The sequence below is a fragment of the Pinus tabuliformis genome, chromosome J (assembly GCF_031772625.1).
Source record: "Pinus tabuliformis cultivar Carrire ecotype Pingquan chromosome J, CPIR1, whole genome shotgun sequence".
Lineage (NCBI taxonomy): Eukaryota > Viridiplantae > Streptophyta > Pinopsida > Pinales > Pinaceae > Pinus > Pinus tabuliformis.
Window position 1 is genome coordinate 820337576 of NC_142295.1, and position 11443 is coordinate 820349018.

The following is an 11443-nucleotide window of genomic DNA, read 5'->3' on the forward strand; positions in this document are numbered from 1 at the left end:
GTACAATTTCAACTTATCCCACTTAACAAGTTACAAGTTTCCAAGTCAAGGCTCACGTCCAATTATGGCCATAAAACAACTAAGAACCATAGTTTACATCTTGACATGCCATAACACCTTGCATGTATAACAATCCCTTGGAACTATGTGGCATGTGTTAACACCCCTACATTCCTTGGCATGCTTTGGCACTCCCTATCACACCCTACCACTCCCTAACAAGTACAATCCCTTGTCTCCCAAAGTGAAAGAGAAGGTTTTGTCCCAACAGTGACGACTCCTCCTGTCATTTCTGCAACTATCTCGACTGCTGATGACTCTGACTCTAGACCTCACTATGATTTTTTCTATGATCATTGATGGGGCTTCCAAAGATCATAGATATGATCAACTACAACTCCAGTTAACCACTACTCAATGATGCCGCCCTCAGGTACTCTCTCTTCATTTGTTTCTTTATCTTCTATTGTTAGCTTCATTTTGGATTTGGGGAAAGATTGGAATATAAAAGAACATGCACTCCCCGTATATATTTTATTGAAAGAAATTACAATTTTGTGTGGCTAGGGTCATGTGGTAGATATCAACTTCTTCAATGAGTCCTATAAGTCACATCCCTTGGGTAGGTGACTTCAAAAACAAACCGAATCTACTTTCCATTGCAGCTAATAATTAGCCATGGTTAGCTCGATAGGAAAGCCTTATGCATTTTTTATAGAATGATTATATCCATAGATCAAACTCCATTTGTACATGTTGATGTAAAACTTTAATGGTGATGATAAAAATGTCTTGAAGTCAAAACTTAAAATGTGTATTGAGCTCAATTAACTCAATATGGTAGTGCCATAGTTTTACTAAAGTTCATGATTCTAACAAATAAAAGACAACATATGAATATCCAAGATGAATGTTGAATCCATAATTTGAAGATGTATATGAAGACACCAAGTATGTTCATGAATTTGAAAATAAGATTGCATAAGTTTACAATTCTAAATGGATTATAGGATAACCATTTTTGAGATTGAATATTGCATTTATAAGCAGTGAAATCATCATAAATTTCCCCAGGAGTGCCAATATTGTCCATGGTAATCTTCTGAAGCTTCTCATCAATATTGAATGTTATATAATGATGGGATCTCTTGCTCTTCGGCTCCAAATTGCGTTGTTGTTCAATGTTTATAGTTAGGTTGATGTCAGACCCTATAGTCCAATAAGCTCCTGATTATTTTGTGTGGTCCCAATGTTTGGCCAAAATGTTTGATTGGTCTCCAATTCATATGTTGTTTGAGATTAAAATCCTATAAGTAAATCATAATGGAGAAGAATATATGAATAATTTGTTGTAGAGATGCTAGAATGTTTCTACAATGAATAACTAGTGATTGGTTATTATAGTGGTGAAAGATGAACCGAAGCAATATTGTTTTACGTCTAGTGTTAATGGTAGATATTTATTAGTTGGAATTATGAGTTTTCAACATGGAGGACATAATGATGTTGTAGACATAATAGAGAGCTTTTCGAATTTAATCCAAAAGCATGGTAATGACATTCCTTGTGGTAGCAATGGAGATTTGTTGGAGATGGATAAACAAGGTACACCTTTTATTATATTGAATCAAAACCAAGACCATGTGGAAAGATGAATCACATCTTATATTTGGAGGAAGTCTAACATGTGTGTAGATTATGTATATTGTTCATTGATGTTTTTGAACTTGATATTAGCTAGAGTTGGTACTTAGGATGAGTATTGTAATAACATGCGACATTATAAAATCTTGTACTTATTGCCTACATGATATGGAGCATGTAAATAATATGTAACCATATCTATCTATGTATTATGTAAAGGGCATATAATTGTATGACTCTTGTAATAAGGTATACCCATTATCCATGTGTCCCTGATGATCAAGATAGCTTGTTTAATATAGTGCAAAACCTCTGATAGAGTATGGGCCATGTGTCAGTTGAATTCTCTATGAGTGGATTATGTTGGTTATAAACTCTATAGGGCATGATAGGTCTAAAAACCTGAAGTTTCCTATACATTTAGGTGGAGTTCATTGAGAACATGAATGAACCATGTATTCAACGGAGTTCTTAGTGGGTTAGTAGTTGCAATATTTTATGTACCCATGTATTTTGGTGGATTATCGCTCCCACCAAGCATTGTGGTCCTGTAAATTGTCTAGCAAGCATTGTATTTATTTACTCCCCAAGATTATGATTGTACCATACAAGCTTGCATTAATGTGGGATGGAAATAACATAATAATGAGAATAGTTAGAGGTTGTAGGATATAATGTCTTTTAAATTTATTGTAAAACTATATAGATGGCGAATATATAACATTGTTGTTGTATTAATACAATTCAAGTGCCTGAGAAATATATTAGTTGGCAGTGGTGAGGTAATAAGGATGTTTCAAATCTCTTAAATCCTTTTGCATGAAGGAGCAAAGGTACCCACTCGCTCGTATCTCCAAACACATACCTCTAAACTATTTCTATTCATTTCTTGTATGATTTATCTGATCAGTAAAGTTAGAAAGTACCACCTGAACAGAACACCTACTGCATATACTAATCCGAGATATTTTCATTTTATTCTTCAATTTTTTTCATGGCACTGAATCTGGTAGCAGAGAATTTTTGGGGCAATTAAATTTGTGTCACGACAACTGACACATCTCCATGGTTTGTTTGATAGATTGGAATGAGAAGAAAGTCATAAGAACAATTTTTGAGAGTTAGCTTATGAGAAACCACAATAAGTAACTAAGGTGTATTCATAAATAAGCATGATATGAGCTTGAAAGTGCTCTCTATGCTGTCATCACAAGATGGACGTGTATGCATGTTTCCACATAGCCCTGCAAGGAACAGCTCGTGGCTTCATATACAAGCTTCATCATGTTTTCAATAAGTGTTGGGGTTTCTTGTTTCCCATTATCTAGGTTGGTTTCTGCTTCCTTGGATGAAATTTAAAATTAATTTGTTTTCATTGCTTCCACTTTTAGAAAATGTGAGGGCTGAGTGAAGTTCAAAATTTGCTAAAACTGTTATCCCCACCTAACTATGTCTTACTGTTGATTGCATCTTCAAACTAGTGGCAGTCCAACCTAAAACTTATTGATGTCCTGCTCTGCACTTTAGTAACAAACAATTTGCAATAATATTCATTTTACAAGTTATACGTTGTTGTATATGATAAGAGGTTAAGTATATTCAAAAGTGAAATGTTAATGTAAGTCTTCAATGTTATCAACAATGGATCTTATAAGATAAGTGGCGAGGTTGGTGATATTTTCCCACCGAGTTTAGAGTCCCCTCACACATATTTTACCTTCGTAGATTGCATTGTTGTCGTAGTGGGTCCTCTTAAGAGTTTCCAGACATAGGCATAAACCCTTTGTAACTTTGGAAGAAGTGATACCCTCATTCAAGGTTGACCGTTTAGTAGTCATCGATTTTGGTCATGATTTAGATGTAGAAATAAGAGGGGAAACAATGTTTAATTTGATAGGTGATGTTTTCTCTGCATCGATGTGGGTTGCACTGTTCTCCATATGTGCTGTTGGTTTTATCCATACTTATTTACCGCCAATTTCACTTTCAAGCTATTTTATTAGAATTTATAATCATATAAACACATAATATGAATTTATAAGGACATTTTGATGGTCAAAGGAAATTTCAGACTTCTACAGTAAGTTTTCAACGTGATATTCTCCTCTCTCCATGGTTTGAATCCCCTAAGGACATATTTCACCCCTTGTGGGTTTCCTCATTGTCTCGTTTGTGGTAGAGGCCATCTCAAGACATTGGGAACATGCGCAAGCCTTTGGTTACTTTGGCTGAGTACATAGCTCCATCCATTCCTAAAATTTGGTGGGTACCCTAGCTTTACTTGGTCAAATACATGAGTGATTTGTCCATTGTTGTTTTAAATGGTGTTCTTATCATGTCACTTATTTTATTGTGTCACATTTTCTTCTTTGCCACAAGCCAATTTTAAGGATACGGTAATTTCTATGGTGGTTAATATCGACTTAATTCTACCTTAATGTCATTTATAGGTGATTATTTAGTTTAATATGTTGGTGGTTATTGTTAATGCTATGAAAATTTCCAACCCTAGGTGATTAATGTCATTATGATCTCAAGAAAACACATATGTTAACTCAGGAAAAAATAAGGCACTCTCACAAAAAGATTAATGAATAAAATTTGAAATGAAAAAATAGTTAAAAGAAAGTGTCCACATTAGAGGAGGTTAGAAAAGGTTGACACTTGCCAATTTTAAGGTAAAACGTATAACAAAGGGCATGAAAAATCCAAAAAATTGTCAAATAAAGAGAGGGAAGTATAATGAAGAGCATGAAAAAATTAAAAACTTCATCAAATAAAGAGAGGGAAGTATAATGAAGAGCATGAAAAATAAAAAACTTCATCAAATTTTCATTTGATGGGCAGCGGGAATTTGAAATTCTAGGCCTAGTCAGAAGCTCTACACAGAGTTTCCCACTGGGTCACGCCATTCAATTCAATGGTCCCATTCATACAACTACCAATTTTCCTCAAGTCATACTAACCGCTACATCCTTTAATGTCAAACTCTGGTATCACATTTCCCAGGTTTGGATCTTGCCATTTTATTTCTATAATGTAATGAGTGCCTATATCTCATCTCAATTGATTTGAATCTTTCCATTTTATTTCTATAATGTAATGAGTGCCTATATCTCATCTCAGTTACCAGTAAAGGAAGGAACCCTTTCCATTTCCATTGTATTCTATAATTCTATGAATACCTATAACTCATCTCACTTAAAGAAGGACATATTATTTGTGGTTGTGTAGGCGATTGGCACTGAAGCTAGAGCGATATACAATGCAGGGAAGGTGTCAAGGCTTACGTTCTAGGTGCCCAATATCAATATATTCAGAGATCCTCGATGGGGCTGGGGTCAAGAAACTCCGGGAGAAGATCCCCTACTATCTAGCAGGTACTATGTTTCCTACGTTAAGGGATTACAGGGTGATCCCCTTTCTTCCTCTTCTAAGACAAATGTCCGCTCTTCTACTCATTTGAGAGCTTTTTCTTGCTGCAATCATTTCACAGCTTACGACATGGATAACTGGAGGGACATACTCTCTCCTCTTTCGATGCTCTGGTAAAAATCTATTACCAACTCTGCATTTCCATATTTTCTCTGTTTTTTCATGTGAGGAGGTAGTAGCCTTCAGGGCGAGGATAGACATAATCTTCGATGGCCTCCAAGCTGCAGGGTTTTATGTTGATCAGTACACCTAGTGTGCACCATTACCCACTTAGGTCAGTCATACTGTGATCAGCCATTACAGTCCTCCACACGCAAGCATACATCTCTCTCACTTTGGATTGCACCTCCATTGTTTACATGTCTGCATGTTCAATGGTACGGAGGACTATATTTATCCTCCTTAAACTTTTACCGAAATAATAGTTTATTTGTTATAGTTTTTAAATTTATTGCATTAGCTTGGAAACACCAGCATCGTTCCCTCTAAATTTAGCATCTATTAAGGAGCTAACGACCTTGTTTTCTGGCCTTGGACCTACAACAATCAAAATTGTTTATAGTATCCTTACCAGATCATTTTATACAGTCCATTGGAATTGTTTTTACCATTGTAAAATACTCCTATTAAGTGACGGTGGGGATTAAAATACAGATTGCAAACTACAATTTTTAGCTTTACCCAGTGTTGAAAATCTCCCCAAATACTTGCTTCTCTATACATAACCAGGTTTAATGGTAAAGTTCCACTATGCATATCTGGGTTCACACAAATTGCTAAGGTTGGAAATTGGAAGTTGGTTTTGAATGGGTTTGTTCTAATTCAAGAGAGCTTTTTAATTTATTTTTTTTAGCCAGGTGAGAAAATAAGACTTGTTGGATACATATCAACTGTCGTTCAAGAGTTGTGTGGAGCAACGGCCTGCCAGTGGTATCATGTGCTCTTTCAACAGCCTTAATGGAGTCCCAATGTGTGGTGATTCCAACCTTCTCACCAGCACTGCGAGACGTGACTGGGGATTTCAAGGGTAATGTTTCCTCAGATGTGTTAGATGCAAAGTATAATTGTTTGGGTGAATGCCACTTATTTGATATGAATTTTGTCTTTCAGTTACATCATAGTAGACTCTTAAGTTGTTGGCAGTATTTACACTTCTCATCGGTATACACTGACTGCAGAAGATGTTGTAGCAGACATTCTGAAAGCAGGTAACTGCTCATATAAACATTGAAGCATACAAATTCATATAAAATAACATACTTGTTTTTATTCTGAAAGCAGGCAAATACATACAAGTTAGTTTAATAGACACCCATCTTATATTTGGAAAGCAGGAAAATACATACAAGTTAGTTTAATAGACACCCATCTTATATTCTGAAAGCATCGGGACAGATATATCTTAACTCAGGAGTTAGATTTGATATACACTTGGAGATTCTGAAGTTAGAGGTTGCATATTGTCAATCCCAATCTACGACCACTCTGTTTTAAAGAGTTGTTTGTGTAACTCAAGGTATGCACCCTTGAGCTTCACAGCCTCCAGCAATATACATAAAAATACAGAAAACAGGTAAGTGCATATACATCAGGATGGACCCATTTTAACTTAGTTTTGATATACACTTCAAGGTTGTGAAGCTAAAGGTTTCATATGTACAACCCCATGGGCCACACTAATTTAATAAGCTTTTTCTGTCAACTCAAGATACGCATCTTCAAGCTTCCAAACCTATGGAAGTTATTTGCGAAAATACACAATATCAACAATAGCGAAAGGAAAAGTGAATGAATCTGACTGTGGAAGTTATTTGCAAAAATACACAATGCCAGCAATAGCAAAAGGAAAAGTGAATGAATCTGATATCGACAAGGCCCTTCAGAATTTGTTCTCTATACGCATGTGTCTTGGGATTTTTTATGGTGATCTCAACCATCAACTAGAGGTAAAACTTAAAATGCAGGTTGTGTGCTCTGTTGAACATCAAATATTGGCATTGCAAGCTACAAGACAGGGTATTGTGCTTCTCAAGAATAGCAGAAAACATTTTCCCTTGTCGAAAACACGGACCAAGTAATTGGTTGTCATTGGGACTAATGCCAAAAATTCAACTACTCTCCTAGGAAACTACTATGGTCAGTCTTCCTAGACAAAAAATCATTCCTAAATACCTGTTTCATTCTACAATCTACACTTGAACCATTCATAAACAACTATTTCGTTCTGCAATCTACACATGTGTGACCGTATGTATAGGTAGTGAAAAGTACTTATCCTCTCTCCTATTGCTTGTGAATGTTCAGGTCTTCCATGTCACACCATAACACTGATTCAAGGCTGCAAAGATATGTTAGGGACACTCTGTATTACTCCGGGTGTGAGGACCTGGCATGAATTTCTAACAATTTGTTCGATGAAGCTGTAGAGACTGCAAAGAAAGTGAAAGAAGTGGTTGCAGTTGTTGGGTTAGACCAAACCCAAGAAAAAGAGAAACAAGACCGAATAAAATTGAATCTACCAGGCCAGCAAGCGAAATTAGTGTATCAAGTTTCTCATGCTTCCAAAAGACCTATGGTGCTTGTCATCCTCTCTAGCAGGCTAGTAGATGTGTCATTTGCGGTAAATGATCTTCCAATCTCTAGCATTATTTGGGCAGCCTACCCTGGTCAAGCACTTGCAGAGATTATTTTTGGTGACTACAGTCCAGGTATTTTATCATCCCAGCCATTTATTGTTGTTTCAAAGCATACTATTGGGATCATCATTCACATGGTTCCGTTATTATTTTTTGTCATATCTTTGGTTTGATAAGTTAAATTTGTTATGAGAGACATCATCATACATAAACAGAGAAGGCCATGGTAGCAATGAAAGTGTTTGGTTTTCATTTCTATCATAAAGGTAGCTCTCCAAAGGGTCTCTAAGTTCTTAAATTTAGTCCTCCCCATTTGTTGCAGTTTTAATTAGAGTGGTTTGCTTATCTGTGTGCTAAAGGATGTTATTTTTACAAAAAAATGCTACATGTACTCACAGGATCCTGCCAAGTGGAAATTAGAGTTCTCTCAAAAATAGGGGCAACATATTATTTTTGGAAACCCATCTATTCACACACAGTATTCCAATTTTCTAAATAGTAGCCATCCCCTTTACCACGAGCAATCCAGGTTTTCCATAAAATTTGATGAGACTATAAACTTATGTTAAATTGTCTAAATTTCTTGGCAAGAAGAGTCGATAAACTTTAAAAACATAGATTTAGGCCCTCATGGGATTTTTTACAGTAGCCATTATACTATTTTTTCGTATGGTCTTACTGGCCAAACCTTGTTCTTTTTCTGAAATTTAAACAAAAAGAGAACCAAAATGCTAGTGACATACTGCCATGGTTAACAATTGCAACAAAAAATTATGATCCAATATCCTACAATTGGCATCAGAGAAGAGTAAAGTAACAAAAAAATTTGACCCAATATCCTATAATTGGTATTTCAATTTGCTTGATCATGGACTACTTCTTCTTGTGCTTGGTGCTCTTCTTTAATAGGACCAAGGCCTGATTGGATCTTTGAACAAAATGATTGAGCTATTGTTCCATTTGACCTCCACATTGGCAATAGTTGCATTGTTTCTGAAGATACCATTCAGAGTGATTACAAGTTGTTCCTTAATTTTGGAAAACATGGTTCCAAAATCCATGAAATCTTTTGGGAGTTAACCAATGATTATGTCATGGCCTTTTGGCCATGCAAAGATTGATGCTAGAATTGGAAGGCTCTCGAAGGCTATAATTTCATCCCTTCTCTCCTTGTCCTTGATGTAGGAATTTCTCTAAGGTAGGTCGTTTCATGTAGGATTTTCGTTCTTGACATGTTGTTTTCTGCTATTTAGTAGTGCTTATCCAATTTTGTTTTAAAATTCGAGTGTGATTTATTTTACTTAGTTTATAGGGAATGGCAATGATTATACTTCATTTACAGGCAATTGTAGTGATTTTTTTGCTTAGTTTATAGGCAATGTTAGTGATTTTTTTAATGATTTAAGAATTGTTTAGTTCATGTAAGTAGAAATTGTCGGCTATATTAGAATTTGTTTGGTTTCCTTCTGAATGCAATATATGGAGAAGGTGGACTACTCAAACATTTAAATTGATTATTTTGATATTAATTCTAAATTCAGAGTCAAATGCATCTTTTACAACAAAATTATGAGTTGTTGCAGCAATTGAAAGAAGTTTATACTAGGATCTTTTAGTGTTATTGCAACAATCTGTAAGAAAATATCTAGAAAATTTATTTGAATAATAACTATTTTCTATATCTCTAATGTCCTTGAAATCCAGGGACACCTCATGACTGCACATCTCCTTGTTGGCATGCTGATATTTTTTTTAATCAATTTATTTTATTGATTATTTTTTAGTTCCAAAGCCGAGTAAAGAAAAAACTGGTGTAAAATGAAATATACTACCAATGGTAATATGGAACAAAGCATCAAAATTATCTTGTCCCTTTGGCACTGGCCTATATTTTTGCTGTTATCTTTTTGTGAATTTGGGATTTGTATACTGTCAGTTTCTTTTGATGAAAGGAAAAACATACTATAGAAAAATTGAAGTACTTGGATGAGATGTGTATGTTTGTACTGTTTAGGTGGGAGATTGCCTGTGACATGGTACCCTCAAGACTTCGTGAAGATACCAATGAAAAACATGAACATGCATCCAAATCATCATACAGGCTATATGGGTCGTACATACAGATTTTACACAAGGAAGAAAGTGTTTGACTTTGGTCAGGGACTGAGTTACTCAACATACTCATATGAGTTCTCTTCCACAACCATCAAGAAGATTGATTTGAATGTGACAATGGAGCATGTTGAAGCCCTTGGTGACACAGGAAAATCTCATGTTAGAGTGGAGAACACCCCTTGCAGTAAGTTAAAATTTAGATCCTCCATACTTGTGTGGAACCATGATAACATGGATGGGAGGCATGCAGTGTTTTTGTATTCCAAGTCCCCTGCAACCCACAAAGGAGCCCCATAAAAGCAACTAATTGGATTTCACAGTGTTCATGTCCCAGGTAAAAAGACAGCCAAAATTACGTTTGTGGTTAAACCTTGTGATCACTTCAATACTGTTGAAGAGAATGGGCAAATACTTTTGGCCATTGGTTCCCATTCCCTAATTGTTGGTGATACCCAGTATCCAGTTTCACTTGTTACCAAACACTTGAACATAAATCCATAGTACTACCACCTATAATGATAATCTGGTTGGCTTCAGGACAATACTCACATTGTCTTCCATCTCTGGGAAGTAAAATGGCTTCATGACAATATTTGCATTGTCCTCTGGGAAGTAAAATAATAGTGGCATTTATGGTTTTGAGTAGGCTGGATCCTTGTGTAATATTGAGACATCTATTGGCTGTGTAACTACTATTTTTGTGCAATTTTCTCCACTCTTAGGACTTGTGGACCCTTCCCATAGATGTTATAAATAGGAATCCGACAATCCTTGACCACACTAACTGACATGCCCTCCAGTTTGTACGTGCCTAATCTTCAAAGAAAGGCATTGAATCTAGTAGTCTTTCCATGATCTCATTCTTGAACATAGAAAATTGGTAAATAGTTGATACCCAACACTTGTTTATTTCATCAAACTTATTGATGAAGTGTCCTATATTATCATCATCACTATTCTCCTTGGTGAGTATTTATTCCATAAGTATATCTCAGTTACTTTTTTTTCCATGAATTTTTTTTATGAAAAGGTTTGAAGGATCCAAACTGAACCACACCCCAAATCGATATGGGCAATGAGTAGAGTATACTAGAGAGAGCACTTATTTCAAGAGGAAATAAAAATAGACATTGTCATAGCCTTTTGGCCAAAATAGGTGCTGAACCTGTCTACAGATTGCCCTAGAAGATACCTTTTACAGTCTTCCATAAGGATTTATCTAGGAATTTCATTCAGATCATCAAAAATGTATCTTGGACTCTTGGACATATAGGTCCCTAAGTATCATGGATGTCCTATTCAAGAACTAAACAATAATTTTATCATCTTTTTGAAAATTAAAAAAGGATGTTTCTGATTATGAGACAAGAGTTCCTTCTCTAAAAAATTTCTCTATCAGGACTCCCTCTTACAAAAACAAAGCATCTTTTGAGAATTGGTTTTCTTTTGTATCACTCCTTGTAAATGTTGGTAAACAAAATTACTTGAAAATTTATTTTTATCTATAAAACTTTGATCATGATTGTATTCAGTACCAGATTTGTTATCATCTTATGTCCATTGGCCCAATCAATCAACAATTTTGGATCCCCCAGAATTTGCATTGTTCCATC

The 11443-nt window shown here is 35.4% G+C and overlaps 1 pseudogene; it reads left to right on the forward strand.

Annotated features, from left to right (window-relative positions):
- Positions 1–420: 420 nt before the first annotated feature.
- On the forward strand, positions 421–10331 carry LOC149229220 (putative beta-D-xylosidase 7; annotated as a pseudogene).
- Positions 10332–11443: the final 1112 nt, after the last annotated feature.